General features: G+C 47.9%; 1 protein-coding gene across 3 annotated transcripts in view; it reads right to left on the bottom strand.

Annotated features, from left to right (window-relative positions):
- celf2 (cugbp, Elav-like family member 2) overlaps nucleotides 1-17,964 on the bottom strand; it is a 106,454-nt gene that overhangs the window by 61,269 nt on the left and 27,221 nt on the right. The gene's annotated exons all lie outside the window — the stretch shown is intronic.

Genomic DNA, 17,964 nt, shown 5'->3' with positions numbered 1-17,964 from the left:
AATACAGTGTGATATGTCTTATAAGAGACAAATCCAGAACTCATACTGAGAGGTAAATAGCAGAGCATAAAATGTGTGTTAGTGTAAATAGCTACTGTCATCTCCATAACCGCTGTTTGTAGTGAGCTGTCCGCCTATTCACCTGACAGGTTGAAAAGGCCTTGCATGCAGCGCAGCCTTGCATCCCACACCCCTCCCACACACACACCCCACACACACCCCACACACACACCCCACACACACCTACCATCATTAGTCCAGAAAGGTTTGTGTGTGTCAGACATGGAAAAGGATTAGGGATTCCTCTCGTCTTCTCTCTCCTCTCTCTAGCTCTATCAGAGAGGGAGGCATGGAGCCAGGGCCTGACACATGCATCACCATTTGGAATCCTCAACTTCATCACCAAAGAAGAAGAAGAATGCCTATAAATTAAAGACTGGGCATTTCTGGGTTGGTGTATAGATAGAAAGAGGGTGCTGGGTAGCTTGACGTAAAAAAAAGGAAAGGGAAACAGAAATTGAGATATTTATTTTTTATCTCCTTGGTTATGGGTGTGTGTGTGTGTGTGTGTTTGTGTAAGTGTGTTTGTGCGTGTGTGTGCGCGCTTTGGCCAGGAGACACAGTCCATGACATTGATATATGAGGGGGAGGCCTGATCACTGTAGTCCATGTATAATGGACAACATGGGCCCATTATGGAATCAAGCACAGACACAGACACACACACACACACACACACACACACACACACACACTTTCACACATAGCCCGTCTGCAGCTGTCAACTGCAACATCTTCAACAACATTCGGAAAGATGTCGAGATAGAACTCATGAGAGATGGATAGATAGAAATAGAGACAGGGGGGGGGGGGGGGGTGAAGGAGAGAATCGAGAAAGGTTGTAATGTTCACCACTAGAACAGGGCCCATCAACAACAAGCCGCTCTAAGCCGAGGGGACAGAAGTGGGACATGCTCCGGGAACGCGAGTCAGCTATGCGCGCGGAATAACAGACCGCGATCATTATGTCAGCATGAAAACCTCCCTTTGTCCCCGTTCTTGGAATTCTAGACTTAAGTGAATTACATGTCTTGTTGTGCACGCGGTGTAATCTGATTTCTCTCTCCCTCAGAACTTGTGCAGCACACCACGAATCGAATTTGAACATACTGAGAGTTAGTCATCCGGCATTCCGATATGGTTTTAATAAGCGCGTGTTTTCCTTCCAAACAGTCCAGAGCATCCACATACGTCTATGCACTTTTTTCGAATATTGTTTGAGGGGGAAAACCCTAAAAGACAGGCTTTCATACTATACATTGTTTATGGTATGTTCTTAACTATGTGAATGGATTAACGATTTGTTTTTTTTATTTTTATTAGCAAACAATTGGGACAAGAAATGTTGGTAGGACATTTGGAACAAAATGACTAATAACATTTGTATCCCTAATATGGGGGACCGTTAGCCTGAGGATAAAGGGTCAATTCTCTCTTGCTCTTTCTGTCTGTCTCAACGTGCAGTCAACCTACACACACAGCCCCGCTACCCAACGCTTAGCCTGGCCGTGCGAGACCCTGTGAAATTTTAATGGGCGGATGCCGCAAATATCAAACGAACTTCCTTTATTCCGTGCAGTCGAAGGCAGAAACTGACATGGGCTACTTGAGACCAGAATTTGACTACAGCTCATGATAGACCACTTTAATACAGCGTTTATTTACTGTGATATCATTATCACTATAATGGCGTTCATTCATCATTATAATGTCTGTTACGATAATAGCCCGGGGTTTGCTGTCGGCTCGCTTCTACAGGCACTCCTATTTCTCATTCTATACCATCTATCGATGGGTAAAAACCACAAAACCTCACTGACTAGCATCATTCGGACTCAATTCTAACCACAACCACAAGCGCAAACATTTCCAAATTGGACAGCTGTTTTTCATAACATAAGCATCATCCTCAGGAGTCGGCAAGAAAAGCCAAATCACTCACATTCTATCGCCCGGCACGAGCAAACGGCTCTCAACCATCATATCGGGCAGAAAATCCAGATTGTAGGACGAAGTCATGTTGGCCGGGCTGTTTCCCTCCGAGTAGGCTTCACCGCTGTGCTCCGCCTGACAAATACGAGCGTCTCTCAGCTCGCCCAGTTCGACAACTGCGCCTGGCCGCGGAGACAGAGAAGGACAGGTGCAAGCGCCGAGGCCTCCCCAAGGCAGTAGCCACACACTCGGCAGTTGTCACATTCTCTTCTTCTCTCCCATTCGTTTTTTTTTTTCTCTCACCCCTCTCCAATCCTGTCTTAAAATCCGCTTTGCTCAAGCAACTGTCAGACTGGAATATCAGGTGCCGTGTAGGGAGGCGTGGCGGCCCCGCGCGCTGTGCTGCAGCTAATCTTTAACCATTAGATACCGTTTTCTGGGGCAACGCACTTTATTCCTCTGCTAGACAGCATTGACAGTAAGTCGTTAAACCTAATGGCAGTAATATATTGGAATCACGGTGCGACAAAACAACTGATCATTGAAACTAATGATGATAACGCAATCAATGGGCAGCGTGCAAATGCGATTTCACTGATGTGTGAATTGTATAGCATTATTATTATGTCAATGTCTTATTGATCGACAACATAAAAAATACTGTGCTATCCATGACCTCGTGTGATGTTATCTACTTTGAACATTGATGTAGATGATTGCCATTCCAATGCGTCTGCAGGGATCAGGTGTGTAGAATGGGCAATTACGCATTGAAAAAAAAAACGTGATGTCCTCGTGAGGCCAATGTATGCATCTGCAATGTGATTCACGTGCGCGGTCTGTGGTATATGCCTTTTTGGCATGCAACATGAGTCATGTGAGAGCAGTGGAAGTGGGCCGTGATGCATCCCTGTGAACCAGAGAAGAGACCTTGTGAGGACCGCAGAGTGAGGAGGACTGAATACAACATCAGCCCGTTAGCGCATTGTATTCCGTCCGCGTGGGAAAAGGCATGGCGTTGTAACAAACTATTTTAGGTTGAGAGGGATACAGCTCCGCAGAGACGGAGAGGGAAGTGAATCTGGGTCTTGGGGAAAAGCACATAGAGCGTTTGTGTTTGTGTGTTTCCCCCTCAATGGTGTAGCTGTAGGTTGCCCCGGGCACCGCTCTGGGGGTCAGGTTTGTGGTCTTGTGATGCAGGTTAGGGTCAGACTCTGGAGGGTGGAGGGTGGGGGGAGACTGCTGTTGGCCCAGTGGCTTAAGGCAGAGCCCCAGGGGGCTGATCTGTACTCAGTCTCTCCTAACACATCTGAACCTACACTGAATCTACACTAGCAATATAGATATATACATACTATAGATGACAATTGCTTTGCCTGTTAAAAAGAAAGGATGTTGATTTGCCAAGGATGATTGCCTTACATTGAGGGGGGTTGAAATGATTGTAGCAGTTGTGATGACCCATTTACAGGGGTTATAGTTGTGGCAAAGGCCATTGCCATGAACGGATTACATTCCAAAATACAGGAGCTAAGTGTGTACTGTGTGAGTCTGTGTGTGTGTGCGTGTGCGTGTGTCTATGTTTGTGCGGGGGTGCATGTGCATGGGATACTGTATCCTTGCTTAACAGCTCACGCCTTTTCACTTCGACAGCTGACATGCTTGTGCTAGTTTAAGATACACAAGGATTAACACGGACACACACATCCACACACATGAACCCCATTGCTGTCTGAACCCCACCCTACTTGCCTCGGGGGGAATGCACCTGTACTTGCTGTATGTCGCTCTGGATAAGAGCGTCTGCTCTTATGAAGTCCATTAACACAATGTTAGAAAAAAACAATGTCCATATCCAATTGAGAGAGAGAGAGAGAGAGAGAGAGAGAGAGAGAGAGAGAGAGAGAGAGAGAGAGAGAGAGAGAGAGAGAGAGAGAGAGAGAGAGATGTGAGATGTCCACAAGCTCGGGGCCACAGAAAACCTCCCCTTCACACAACAACATGCACAAGAGACAGCTGTGTGGCGGTGTGGCCATGTCCTCTGACCTGCTCAAAGCTTATCTATTCAAGTGACTTCCGGTCTCTTCTTTCAATCTCAAGTTGTATACACCTTCAAGGCTCTGTATAAGGAACTATTATTTTACTAAAGGTCAAGGGTTCACTTACCTCCCTTCCACACTCTCCTCTGCCAAGCTACTCTCTTTCTCCCTTGCCGTTTCTGAAGGATATATAGTAGTATCAGAGAGCCAGCTAGGGGCAAGGTCTCTCTCTCTTTCTCTCTGTGTGTCGCTCTCTTTCTCTCACCTCAGGCTGAGGGCTCAGCTGCCCAACAATACAGATTGATCACTGTGGAAGGCCAGACAGTGTGTGTGTGTTCTTGAGAGAGAGAGATAGAGAGAGAGAGAGAGAGAGAGAGAGAGAGAGAGAGAGAGAGAGAGAGAGAGAGAGAGAGAGAGAGAGAGAGAGAGAGAGAGAGAGAGGCCAACTCTCACAGTAGGAGTTTCAACATTTGGATTTTAAGGAAGACTACAGTTACATCATCAAAATTAGACTTCTGGTTCCTTCTATATCTCACCCAGAGGATTCTGGGTAGAGCTTTGCTCCAGCGAGAGTGGATGGGCAGACGGTGTCTATTTTTCACATGTGAATATTTCATGTGGGGTCATAAATGATTTACGCAAGCAAGCAGCTGTGTTTGAGCCTAAGTGGACTAGTGAGAAACCTGATGCCGATCTAAACCTGATTGTTATTATTCAGCTTCACTCTCACACCCACATGCATACAAACATATTTATATATATGCACTCACAAGCACACACACACACACACAAAAACACCAGGTAAACTGACACTACCATGTTATTATCATGACAGTACTTGTGTGTTGTCACTACCCAATCAGTTGCCAAATAAAATATGAATGGAGATAGCTATTTCAGCTCCTTAAACATTAACTAAACTAACAAAATAGACCAGATTATTCGTATTTTCTCCCACTTTAACTACCCCCCTCCCACACGTACACACACACACACACACACACAGATAGACAACACACCTCTGTCTGGTCTGATGTAGGGTCCATTCTCTTTCTGCCTTAACTTACCTTCATCATCAATGTCACTCTGCCCCATCCCTTTCCTCTCTCTTTACCTCCTCTCATTTCTATCTATAACCTTTATTTCCCTCCCTCTCATCCCCCTATCCCCTCTACTCAACTAGCCCTCAGTCCCCAGAGCCAGTGTGATTGGTCCATCTGACAGTATGGTACAGTGAACTGCACTGTTGAGTAGCTATGTCTAAATGCTCTGTGACCGAGGTTAATACACACGGTCTGTCTCACACTGGCGCGCACACACACACGCACACACACACACACACACAGGTGACTACTGGGACATTCAGAACAAGTCTCATGGTGTTGAACAAATACCTACTGACCTATGGAGTGGCCCTCGCACTGTCCTAGCTGATCTGTGATGCCTGCTAGGGGTCCAGCGTTAACTGGGAACGTGTGAGTGTCTGTGTCTGGCCGAGTTTGTGTTTCTGTGTGTGTGTTTCTGTGTGTGTTTCTGTGTCTATTTCTGTGTGTGTGTTTGTGTGTGTGTCTGTTTCTGTGTCTGTTCCCGTGTGTGTGTTCCCTGCTGCAGGAAACCTATTACTGACAAATGGACCCGTTGGTACTGAAATGTTCTGGGTGCATTCAATTAAACAGGATATCTGACAAGTAATTACTAGTTACGATAAATCACTGATTATGACACATTTATCAAACAGTAATTGCAGAGCAAAAAAACATGTTTTCTCTGTACATTTACATGGTGTGATGTGTCTGTGCAGTACCATTTTAGGCAGGATGAGCTGGACTGAGCAGTTCTGTCTGGAGGTAAGGGATGGGGCGGGGGGTGGTGGTGGGGGAGGGGGGGTATATTTGGATGTGGGGTGGTTGGCTGCTCAAACACACTGTCCACTCTTGCTGCAGTGCTACGAAGCACACTCACACTGTAATTGGCCATTGCCGTGGCGACAGCGTGGCGTTAAAATAAAACCAGCTGTCCGAGAGCCCTATGTTCATTACTCGTCTCCCTCTCACCTTCCATGTCTCCTTCGCTGCATCCCTCCTCTCCCCCTCTCTCTTTCTGCACCCCATCTCCGTCTCTGACCAACCTCTCCCTCATCTCCCTCTCCCACTCTCTCTCTTTCCAATTTCTCCCTACTGCACCCCCCCCCCCCACTCCCTTTCCTCTAGCTATCCCCCTCCCTCTCTCCTTCCTTCTCTTCAAGCTGTCTCCCTCCTTCCCTCCTCCTCCCTCTCCTCTCTGGTCTTTTCCTCATTAAAGTGGGACCCAGGCAGTAGCGGTCACTGACTCTCATTTATTTTCATTTGAAACTGGTGCAGCTCCACTGATCCTCTGGGGCCACTGTAGAGGGAGCAGGATGGTGTCATTCTGATAACAACCAGCCAACACACACACACCCTCAGACACACATAAACACACACACACACAAACACACAAGAATAACTGCATTCATACATACACACTTAGATCCACACAGACACACACACAGACACACACACAAACAAGCACATGCTTGCACACACACCCACGTACACACATTTCATGTCATGCACACATTCACACACTGCATGAACCTACAACCACGAAGACTCACTCACTGTATCACCATTCTCTCACACATGACCCCCCGCAACCCCCACCCCCCCTCCACACACACACACGCACACTCATCCTCCGCCCCATATTCACACACACCAGGTGTGGAGTGTAGGTGTGAGAGTGGGTGCGTGAGTGGGTGTGAATCCAGACCAATCACACTGATGCACCTCCTAATAGCCTGCTCGTAGTGCACTAATAAGTATTGATCAGGTGCAATTGTTTGTGTTGGGGGCATCACAATCACAGTATACACCGTCTCCTCCTAAATGTGTGTGTGTATGTGAGAGAGAGAACAAGAGCGAGATAGAGAGATAGAGAGAGAGAGAGAGAGAGAGAGAGAGAGAGTGAGAGAGAGTGAGAGAGAGTGAGAGAGAGAGAGAGAGAGAGAGAGAGAGAGAGAGAGAGAAAGAGAGAGACTATGCTTGAGTGTAACCCCCCCGAATTGAGAAGGGAGAGCTGTAGAGCTGTAGAGCTGACCAGTGGCATGCTGGCTGGGTGAACACAGTCACCTGGAGGCCATTCTATAGGCCATTGCTCCCACCTCTGCAGGCTTAATGAGAGAGCGCGAGCGGGGCTATAACTCTGGGCTCTAAACCAAACAGCCCTATCTGTAATAGGACGACTAATATCCTCCAGGCCATTAGGAAGGCACACTTGAGGTGCGCTTGATTTAACAGCATCAACTCTCATGGGAGGCCGTCTCAACCATGGTTTCTTTTTAATGTCCTTACTCACGCACATACAGTGCGCACACACACACGCTCACACGCACATAAAACATTTGTTCGTAACATTTTGCATCTGCAAATTTCCCTCACTGGGCCAAAACATAAAAGGCTAGTAACTGCCTCTCAACATTTCCAGATGTCACTCAGCAGAGTCAGTCCCAAATTATCATGCAAAAAAACAACAACTGAGCCGTTTCAAGAGAATAACTCTTTAAAACAAATGCGGATCACAATGATGATAAAGAAATGCGGCAATCTAGTGAAAACACAAAACCGAGGGAGATGGTCCTTTGGGAGGAAAGATAGAGTAAGAGCGGAGGAGGAGAGACCAGGAGGAGGAGCAGGAGGAGGAGGAGGAGGAGGAGAAGAGACCAGGGGGAGGAGGAGGAGGGGGAGGTGGAGGAGGAGGAGAGACCAGGAGGAGGAGGAGGAGGGGGAGGGGGAGGAGGAGGAGGAGGAGAGACCAGGAGGAGGAGGAGGAGGAGCGGGAGGAGGAGGGGGGGTAGTCAAGACAGTGTGAAGTGTCTGGCAGCTCCATTGTTTGGCAGTCTCATTGTCAGAGCTGGGAGCTTTCTGTACCCACCCCCGCGTTCTCTCTCTCTCCCTGTCACCTTCACTCTTTTCCTTCCTCCCATTCTTCTTCCATATTCTTTTCCCCTATCCTTCCATCAGCCTCCCTATCAGGCTGTCGTAGATCCAGACACACAGCAGACGTCTCTCTCTCTCTCTCTCTCTTTCTCTCTCTCTCTCTCTCTCTTTCAGATCCAAAACACTTTCCACAGCACACTTCGAGCCACAACAGCAAATCCAGAAAGAAGGACAAGGAGAAAAAGGAGGAGAGAGAGGTGGGACGATTGCGTTGATCCGCTCTCAGCCGATGCTTTTTGTGTTGTCCGGGCAGCCACTGAACAAGACAGGCATCCCAAATTCCAATATGGAGTCATGAACCCCCTCCGCCTCCTCCTCCTTGTCTCCTCTCCTCTCGTCTCCTCTCGTGCTCCCCGCCCCGCTCTCTTCACTTTGGCTAAAAGAGAGACCCATGTAAACAAACCCTGCTGCTGTTTCAGAGCCCTTCCCAATCTCCTTTCTGTCCCAATCCTGCTCCCACCCCCCCCCCCCCCCGTGCCCCAAGGGACCAGAGGATGTGTGTGTGTGTGTGTGTGTGTGTGGGGGGGGGCAGCCCCAACAGGGATATACAATCTCTCCACACACACCTACATGTCCCCAGCAGACACACTGCTTTGAAGTCGGTCGAGCAAAAGAGAGAGAAAGAAAGCGAGAGCGAAAGAGAGATGGAGAGAATGAGAAAGAGAGAAAAGGAGGGAGTCATACAGGCACTGCATGTTACGCTTGAACGAGAACAGTCTCATGACAGCAGGGACAGATCCCGCCATCAAATGTTGAGAGAGAGTGAACGAGAACGAGATAGAGATAGATAGAGAGAGACAGAGAGAGAGAGAGAGAGAGAGAGAGAGAGAGAGAGAGAGAGAGAGAGACAGAGACAGAGAGAGAGAGAGAGAGAGAGAGAGAGAGAGAGAGAGAGAGGGAGAGAGAGAGAGAGAGAGAGAGAGAGAGAGAGAGAGAGAGGGAGAGAGAGAGAGAGAAAGAGACAGAGAGAATGAGAGAGAGGGAGAAAGAGAGATACAGAAAAAAACATTGCAGTTTAACCAGTTAGACACAACCTGCTTAGACGTCCCTCTCAGCGTTCCCCAAACACTACCACACACACATCCTCACGCACCAACACTCACACACCAAACACAATTTCTAAAGCGTATTCTGTAAAAACACACACACAAGGGACATGTAGCAGCCAAACATCTGGGTCCTGACAACTAAAAGCATGGGTGTGTGTGTGTGTGTGTCTGTTCACAAGCGTAAGGTACCTTAGCAGCAGCTCGTTTGGCCTCATGGATCCTGTGCTGGGGGGGGCAGCGGGGGGCCAGCACACACTGTCTACACACACACTCTGCACAAAGCCCAGCTCGGACGAGAGCTCCAACATAGCTGCTCCACACGTACAAAAACAGACCTGATCTTCTCGTTCGCTTTTCTCAGCCTTTTTTTTTTCCTCCTTCAATTACTTTTCTGCGATTTTTCTAAAAGAGCTTATAGCCTGCACTCACGCTGTCTCCGTTCAACAGTCGCTTTCTCTCTCTCTCTCTCTCTCTCTCTCTCTCTCGTTGTTCGGTGTTTCACACAGAGAACCACACGCTGTCTCCCGCTCCGCTCCCTCCCTCCCTCCGTCTCTGGTGGAGCAGAGGAGGCCCTGCTGGCTTGCCTAGTTGAAGTAATCCCCCCTGACAGCTCAGCTCATGTTGTTGTGTTCTGGGCCTATTTTACTCTAATACTACAACCCTGAACAGCCTAGCCCAGTCGGGGTCGTATCCAGGCCCAGCAAAGCACAGCCCATCAATCCAGACAAGGACAACCAAGTCTAGCCCAGCTCAGTCCATAACCTAGCCCTGTCCCCCAGACAGTTGTAGCCTTGGCTACTTTCTGGGCTAGCTCTAGACGAGTCCAGTCTATGTTGTCCTTGATGTTCATACTAGCTCTAGACTAGTCCAGTCTATGTTGTCCTTGCTGTTCATACTAGCTCTAGACTAGTCCAGTCTATGTTGTCCTTGCTGTTCATACTAGCTCTAGACTAGTCCAGTCTATGTTGTCCTTGGTGTTCATACTAGCTCTACACTAGTCCAGTATATGTTGTCCTTGGTGTTCATACTAGCTCTACACTAGTCCAGTCTATGTTGTCCTTGGTGTTCATACTAGCTCTACACTAGTCCAGTATATGTTGTCCTTGGTGTTCATACTAGCTCTACACTAGTCCAGTCTATGTTGTCGTGTGTGTTCATACCTAACATGTAAAGACAATGTTAGTTTCTTATATTATTAGAATTGTTATGAAGTTGTTTTATGATTGGAACTTCATGACATGAAGTTCATACCTGCTTTGCAATGATACATTAGGGCTGTACTGCCACACGGTTAGCTATGACAAATCCCTGGTCAAGTCCCCCTCTGTACACACTAGTGTCCTATAAACTGTACCAACAAAGTAGGGCTTAGCACCCTAGCCCAGGAGAAAGCACTGATTAAACATTCATCTCCCTGCCCTGATTTATGCATGTTTCACAGCCAGCAACAAAAACGAGAAGAGAACAGCTTCATTAGTGCTTGGTGTGTGTTTATGTGTGGTGTGTGTGTGTGTGTGTGTGTGTGTTTGGGGGGGGGGGGGTTGGGGGGATAGTGGGGAGTGGATAGGGAATAGTTGGAAGTTGTGATGGTGTGTGAACTTCATTAGAATGTTTGGAATAATGGGCTAAATCATTTGTCTTCTAGAACATCAGTGAATCCCCCCAATAACCGAAACCGACTTTGCATCCAGTAAATTCACAGTGCATGGTTTATTGCCATTACATTTCAGCACGCAACTCAATTTCTAGTTACCAACCACAAGTGATATTTGTGTGGGATGTCTGAACTGAATATTTCACTACAATTTATATATTTATATTCTGCGTTAGATGGGACATACCTTAGCAGTATGTGTACTATATGAAGAATACCCAATGTTCTGCAAACAATGACACAACCAGAGGTGAAGTAGGGGCCGGTAGGTATGAGAAGAAGTTTATCAGACTTGAAAAAGTTGACCATGTATCTCTCCTCATGTGCTATGGACTGCCCCTGTCTTACCCTCTGATATGCACATACACGCACACACGGAAACACGTGCATACACACATACATTGACATCAGTGTAACGGTGTAACAGGCCAGCGCATAAATATTGCTGCCTCTGTCTTGCGTTTTTATTTTATTTACAGTTTACTGAAATGACCTACTTATGGATGTTGTTTCCAGATTGCTTTCTCTCTCTCTCATTTCTCGCCATGTCTGTATCTCTCTTCCTCCTCTCTCTGTCACTTTTTCTTTGTTTCTTTATCTCTCTCTTTCTATCTCCCTTTTCTCTTTATGTCTGTTTCTCTCCATCTCTCTCTTTCTCTTTCTCTCTCACTCTCTCTAACTCAGGCTGACAGTGAAAGGTCAATGCCCATTGGCTACACGGGGGGCATCTGATGTAAGAGCGTTGTCATGGTAACACATGTGCTGTGGCCTCTTCAAGCAGGCTAACGAATATGTTCTACCCAGGCCATCTCATGGCCATGATTTAGCCTAGGCGGAGGCCTTTAAGCCCACCGAGTAAAACATGGTCGGAAAGTGATAATCATCTCTATAAAGCACAGTCCTGTGAGACTATTTATGCGTACAGTATATACTGAACGTATGTGTATGCATGCTAAAGAGAGAGAGGGAGAGAGGTGGAGAGAGAGAAGGCAACAAAAAGAGAGATGAAGAAAGAGAGAGAGAGAGAGAGAGAGAGAGAGAGAGAGAGAGAGAGAGAGAGAGAGAGAGAGAGAGAGAGAGAGAAAAAAGGAGAGTTAGCGAGGGAGAGAGCAGAGGGATAGAAGCAGCATGAGGAAGCAGACTGGGAGGTTGGGGCTTTCTGTATTCTGCTGAGGTCGGCTTCCCATTAATAAAAGAGGGATTACCAAAGTCTGCAGGCTTTCTTTCTTTCCTCCCCTCCTTCTATCTTTTTTTTCTCCCCATCTCCTTCTCGGACAGTGGATGAAGTGAGGGTACACATCCACCGTCCTCTCATCCCTCTCTCCTCCTCAACACGCTGCCCATGTCTACCCATTAAAAAAAAACTCTGCTCTATTCTATCTCTCTCTCTCTCTCCCTCCCACCTATCTCACCCTCTCCTGGTACAAGAAAAAAGCACCAAAACACAGATGCATTATTTAGATTTTTTCCCAACGAAGAAAAAGAAAAAGCTTGACTCTGCAGTTTGAAAGAAAGGGGAGTAGAAGCATAAAAACTGCATGAGATACAAGATTCTACAATCATCTGTGGATATGAAGAATTCATCTTATCGTTCGTGCGCACACAGCCACTCGGGAGAGCACACCGGAATTTAAGACGGCCGCCAAGCACCAACAGAGGCCCTTCCCTCATTATGGGATGGCTCTCCCATTCTGGCGTCACCGTCTCATGTTGGGACAGATAACGGATGTATTGTCGCCCCCTGACAACGGGGTTGTGAGTTTGTCATCAGCAGCGTGTGAGGCAGGGGTGGTCTGGGGTCGAGGAGACTGTGAGGATTCTAATGTCGAAAGAGAGAGAGAGACCGTGATAGGTGGGGGGGGGGGGGGGAGGAGGGGGGTGAGGGGAGGAGGTCTCACTGAGTCAGAGACAAACAAAGGACGGACGTATTCAGTCAAACGTCCTCGTCCTCTACCCGGCTGATTGGAGACGAGGAAAAAACAGGAGTAACACACATATTTACACACACACTCACACACACACAAGCAGAAGACGTCCACGCACAAGCAGGCAGGTGACTGTCAGGTGCGCACACACTCAAATGAACACACGCACTGCTTGTTTTTCTAAAGGAGCACAAGCAGGACTATTTAATTTATAGACATTACCACACTGACATTAATTTGTCACCTTCCATTAGAGTGAAAGTAGCCCTCCTGGCTTGTCAATTATTTTTTTAACAGGGAGGAAAAACACACACACACACACACTCTGTGGTGCATCTTTGAGAGTGGGGGACTGTGTGTGTCTCTCTCTCTCTGGGTGAGGATGTGTGTGTGTGTGTGTGTGTATAAGTAAATAACAAATCTACGTCAATGTGATGAAATCTGTCGGTTTTGTTGCTGTCTGTGTGAGTGTGTTTGCATGTGCCTATGTTAAGAATGTAAGAATGTGTCACAGCGTGACAAGAAAGCTTGTTACTGCTTACATTCCTACACATTTCTGTGATATTTCATAGTTGGCCAGGCAGTGTTGGTAATGCCATAGAGAGGAAAACTGTGCTCGGGTGTTCCACATGTTTGTCTCAGTTTTCTCTCTGGCAGCATCGCTGCTTCATTAGAATTAGAATGATTGTCAGACATGCACTGCAGACTTATTTCTGGCCTTACAGTAATGAATGAATACATAACAAATCAACTTGTATCTAGAGATGCGGGTGGCTCACTGGTATACTTTACAAACCACATTTCAGGATAACCGTCATCACAATAATTGTCACAATTGAATTTTTTGCTGTTGAAATATGACATTTTGATTATCTTCTATCACAATGTCAAGGTCCTGGACATTATTTCTTTGGGCTGAAGCATGGTTGATGGAGGGTTGCAGGGACATTGTGGAGTGTTGTGGAAACGTTGTGCATTGGGACGGGCTGTAAGAGACTGTTGTCACGTTCCAATGGTGTGATGATGTTGCCATGTACTGAGACTCTCTAATTGGCTCACCTGTCTCTCAACCATCTGGAGCTCCTCAAAAAACTTCACACCCAGTTCCCCAACATCAAACACACAGACACACACACGCACGCACACAAACAGACCGATTTAGATTTGCATACACACACACACACACACACACACACACACACACACACACACACACACACACAGGCATGCACACTCATGCCAATGTAGATTTACACACACACACACACACACACTCAGCCTCCAAAAAGGGTATGGAATACAAACAATCACTTAGATACTGTCCACAAATGGTTGCACGTGTTTTTCTACGCAACGAACACACATAGTTACAATATCAGACTGTCTGCCATATGGAAACTAAGACACTTCTCTCTCTCTCTCCATCTTCTACCCTGTCTCCATCTCCATCCTCTCTATCCCTCCTTCCCCAACCCCCTCTATCCATCCCCGGCTCTCTCTGCCAGTGTCGGGAGAGTTCTTCATCTTCTCCTCCCCTCACGTAGAGCCTCAGCTGCGAGGAAAACATTTAGCTATCCCAGAGAACACTGGGGCAGGCTGAGGGGAGGGGCCTGTCAACCTGCTCTCGTGTCTGGACGGGTTCATCACCGGGGAGTGAGTGTGTGTGTGTGAGTGTGAGTGAAGCAGCGTGTTGACGCTCGACGAGAAAGAAAGCACTGTGCAGCAGTGATCTGACCTCTGAGCCCTGAACCGGCCCTAGTGGGCTGGCAGAGGTCATCCTGTTAAGGGCCTGCTTAAGCAGTGATGAATACCATGTGATTAGGTACTGGCATGGCTTCACACATGAGCTGGGTGTAATACACATCTCCTTATCCTAGGCAGTTGCAGTTACAAGACGCTAGGATCGTGTATGTGTGTGTGTGTGTATGTGTGTGTGTGTGTGTGTGTCTGTGAGAAAGAGAGTATTCTCATCTATTTGCGCCCAATGTGTTCTAGGTCACTGGACTGAATCACAGCTCATACAGGTCTGACCAGCACGTCTCCTTGTTAGAGCCCCTTCTCCTCTCCACACACACACACACACACACAGTGTTTCGCACAGCGTTTCAGTTGCTTGGCATACCTCTACCCTGTTTGCACAGCAGTGGTATGTTTGAGTGTATATATGTGTGCGGGTGTGTGTGTGTGTAGGAGAGAGAGAGTTCCTGAGTGTGTTTGTTTTTCCCTGTAGGATTATGTAAGGATTTTGTAGTGTGTGTGTGTGTGGCTATGGATGAAAAAAAGAGAGAAAGAAAGAGAGATAGAGATAGAAACAGTGATAGAGAGAGAGAGGTGAAGGGAGAAGGTCTCTCTGGGCCCCCTACCCTGCCCCCTGTTGGCTCCCCCCCCCCCCCCCCCCCAGTCACTTAAAGAGATTCATAATTCATGCATTGGGATGAAAAAAGGATGAGGCCTAAGCATGACACCACAAAAAGCATCGTGCAATTAAAACCCAATGAGAAGATCCTCCCCTCCCAGGTAGAAGCATCAGTCCCTCATTGTGCTGGAGTGGGTGCGGTGCTGCTTCACACAGCCACACACAAAGACCCAGCTCAGCCCTGATTGCACGGCTCCGGAGCAGAGACACACAGCCTGGGTAATCATCACAGCCCTCGCCTGTGGCACCGTCATTCTCATTGTTGCATTGTCGTCCTCTTCCTCTCCCTCGCCCTCCTCGTCTCTCATTGGCTCGTGAGCCTCTGACTCTGCGGTTCAGGTTTAAGCTGCACCGTTTCCTTAAAGGATTACAACCAAAGAAAACAATTTCACAGCCCCGTGTCGTTCATGACTGTGTCTGCGCGGTGTAGGCTTGTCTGTGTGCGTGTCTGCGTGTGTGTATGTGTGTCTGTGTGTCTGTGTGTCTGTGTGTCTGTGTGACTGTGTGTGTGTTTATACTGGAGGGTGTGTTTCTTTTGTGAGTCTTTGAGAGGGTTTGCGAGGGAGTTTGCACGCGCGTGAGCGTGCACGCAGGTGCATGAGTCTGCGAGTATGTGTGCGTGTGTACCTGTGTTTTAGACAGCTGGCTGCTGTTGGAAAGGCTCCTCTCTCTGCTGCCACTCACCAGGGAATAAATTAGAGCTTAGCAAAGAGCCTTAAACACTGATAACCACAAAACAGCTACTGTAGCACACAGACACGGGGAGAGAAGAGAGAGTTGGAGAGGGGGAGGGAGGATGGAGGAGAGAGGGGGAGAGAGGGAGGGAGGAAGAGAGAGAAGGAGAATGTGAGAGACAGTATAAGAGCTGTTTTTCGTCCTTAGGCATTTTAGCTCTTATCTCATGGATTCTCAAATCCTGGTGTTCTGAGCCCACACAGTCTAGAGTCTGAACCACATATGAACCCTGGTCACTTACTACAACCCACACACACACACACACACACACACACACACACACACACTCACACACCACACACGTACACACACATGTATGCACATGGGCACATACACACACACAAGAACACACACACACACATGTGCACACCCAAGCACGCATGCATTAAATAGTCACACTTACAAGTACACACAACTCTCTTTTTCTCTTTCTCACACACACACACACACACACACGCACACACACACACACATCTCCTGCGGTTTCATGTGCAGCAGGCGCTGGCTGCGCCGCCATGTAGTGAGACGGCCCCCCTCATGAATATTCAGTGGAGGTGATGTTGGGCTCGTGTGCCCACTGGTAGTTAACGGTGTTGCCGCGTAGAGACTGGCGTTGCCGTGTGGCTGCCGTGGAGACAATAACAGACGCAGTGCACTGAGACGACACATTGTGCAAGCCTCGGTAATTATACACTCCACGGTGTGTGTGTGTGTGTGAGTGTGTGTCCTATCTACAGTAAATGCGTTTCTCTTTATTGTCTTCCACTCACCCTAAAAGAGAAGTATCTAATACCTTAAGACTCATTCTGGGATGATATTTTAATAACATATTACAATTTATTGTGTGTGTTGTGTATAGTTCCTGACTGTCATTGTTAGTGTGTGTTGCTCAGAGGAAGTGATGTCACCCTGGATGGTGGGGTTGGGGACTCATAATGACCAGTGTTGAGTGGCGTCTTCGTTCGCCCGCTCAGCAATTATCAACTGTGTTCTCTCACAGCACATAATCGCCACGGAGACCTGCAATTAGCTCACAGCCCGCTACCATGCAAACCCTCGTCTACGCCCCCCCCCCCATCCACCCCCCCGCTTTGCTCACACAAACCCCCTCATCACCCCTGCACTTCCCCTTCAAACACCCCTCCCCCTCCACGACCCCTCTCCTCTCACACAGCCCCTCATCACCCCTGCCCCCATCCCTACCCCACCATCCCTACTCCCCCCCCCCCCCCCATGGTTGAGGGCTCAGAACAGCTCTGACTCAAGCAGGACAGTGTCAATCACAGCTTACAGAGAGAGCTTTGTGCAGAAAAAGGCAAAGGATCTATACTGCTCCACAATGCCTCTTTATGGCTGTGGTTGTGTGAGTGTGTGGCTATGTGTGTGTGGATGACGCAGGGTGGTGTGCATTAGAAGGAAGTATGCTGAAAGATGCAGCTGTGAAGTGGATTAGGTTGGATCACAGTGTATGTGTGTGTGTCTATGTGTTGATGTTGGTATGTTTTTGTGCCAAATCAACTCCCACATTCTATTCTATTTCCATAATCATTTAAACATTCTTGTTTTTTCTTTCTCTATTTCTTTCTCTTTCTCTGTTTCTGGTGGTGGTGTAATGAGTGTAAGGAAGTGCCCCCCTCTCTCTCTCCCTCTTCTTCTAGTGTGTGAGTGCAGGTTTGGAGGTGGGAGAGGATATGACTTCCTCCTGTGAACTCATTCCCAAATGAGAAATAGGTACAGCTATTTTAAGTGCGGCCCTTTTCTGATGGCCCTCTCTCGCCCCCTCCACCCCTCTTCTGTTCTTCCTTCTCGTTTCTGTCGTTCTGACGCTCCGTCGCCGTAGGGTTCAGTTTAATGACCGTCCGTGGTCATAGATCTGAGTCTGGTCACATCTTAGACTCTCTCCTACACACACACACACACACTGCTGCTTTTAGTCCCTCCCTCCCTCCCTCCCTCCCTCCCTCCCTCCCTCCCTCCCTCCCTCCCTCCCTCCCTCCCTCCCTCCCTCCCTCCCTCCCTCCCTCCCTCCCTCCCTCCCTCCCTCCCTCCCTCCCTCCCTCCCTCCCTCCCTCCATCTATGTTTTATCTCTCAATCTTTTTCTCAGTTTTCCTTCTCTCTATCTTTCCTCCCCCAGAGT

Source organism: Hypomesus nipponensis, chromosome 7 (genome assembly GCF_054491055.1).
Source record: "Hypomesus nipponensis isolate SF chromosome 7, ASM5449105v1, whole genome shotgun sequence".
Lineage (NCBI taxonomy): Eukaryota > Metazoa > Chordata > Actinopteri > Osmeriformes > Osmeridae > Hypomesus > Hypomesus nipponensis.
This window is presented reverse-complemented; position numbering and strand designations above follow the sequence as displayed.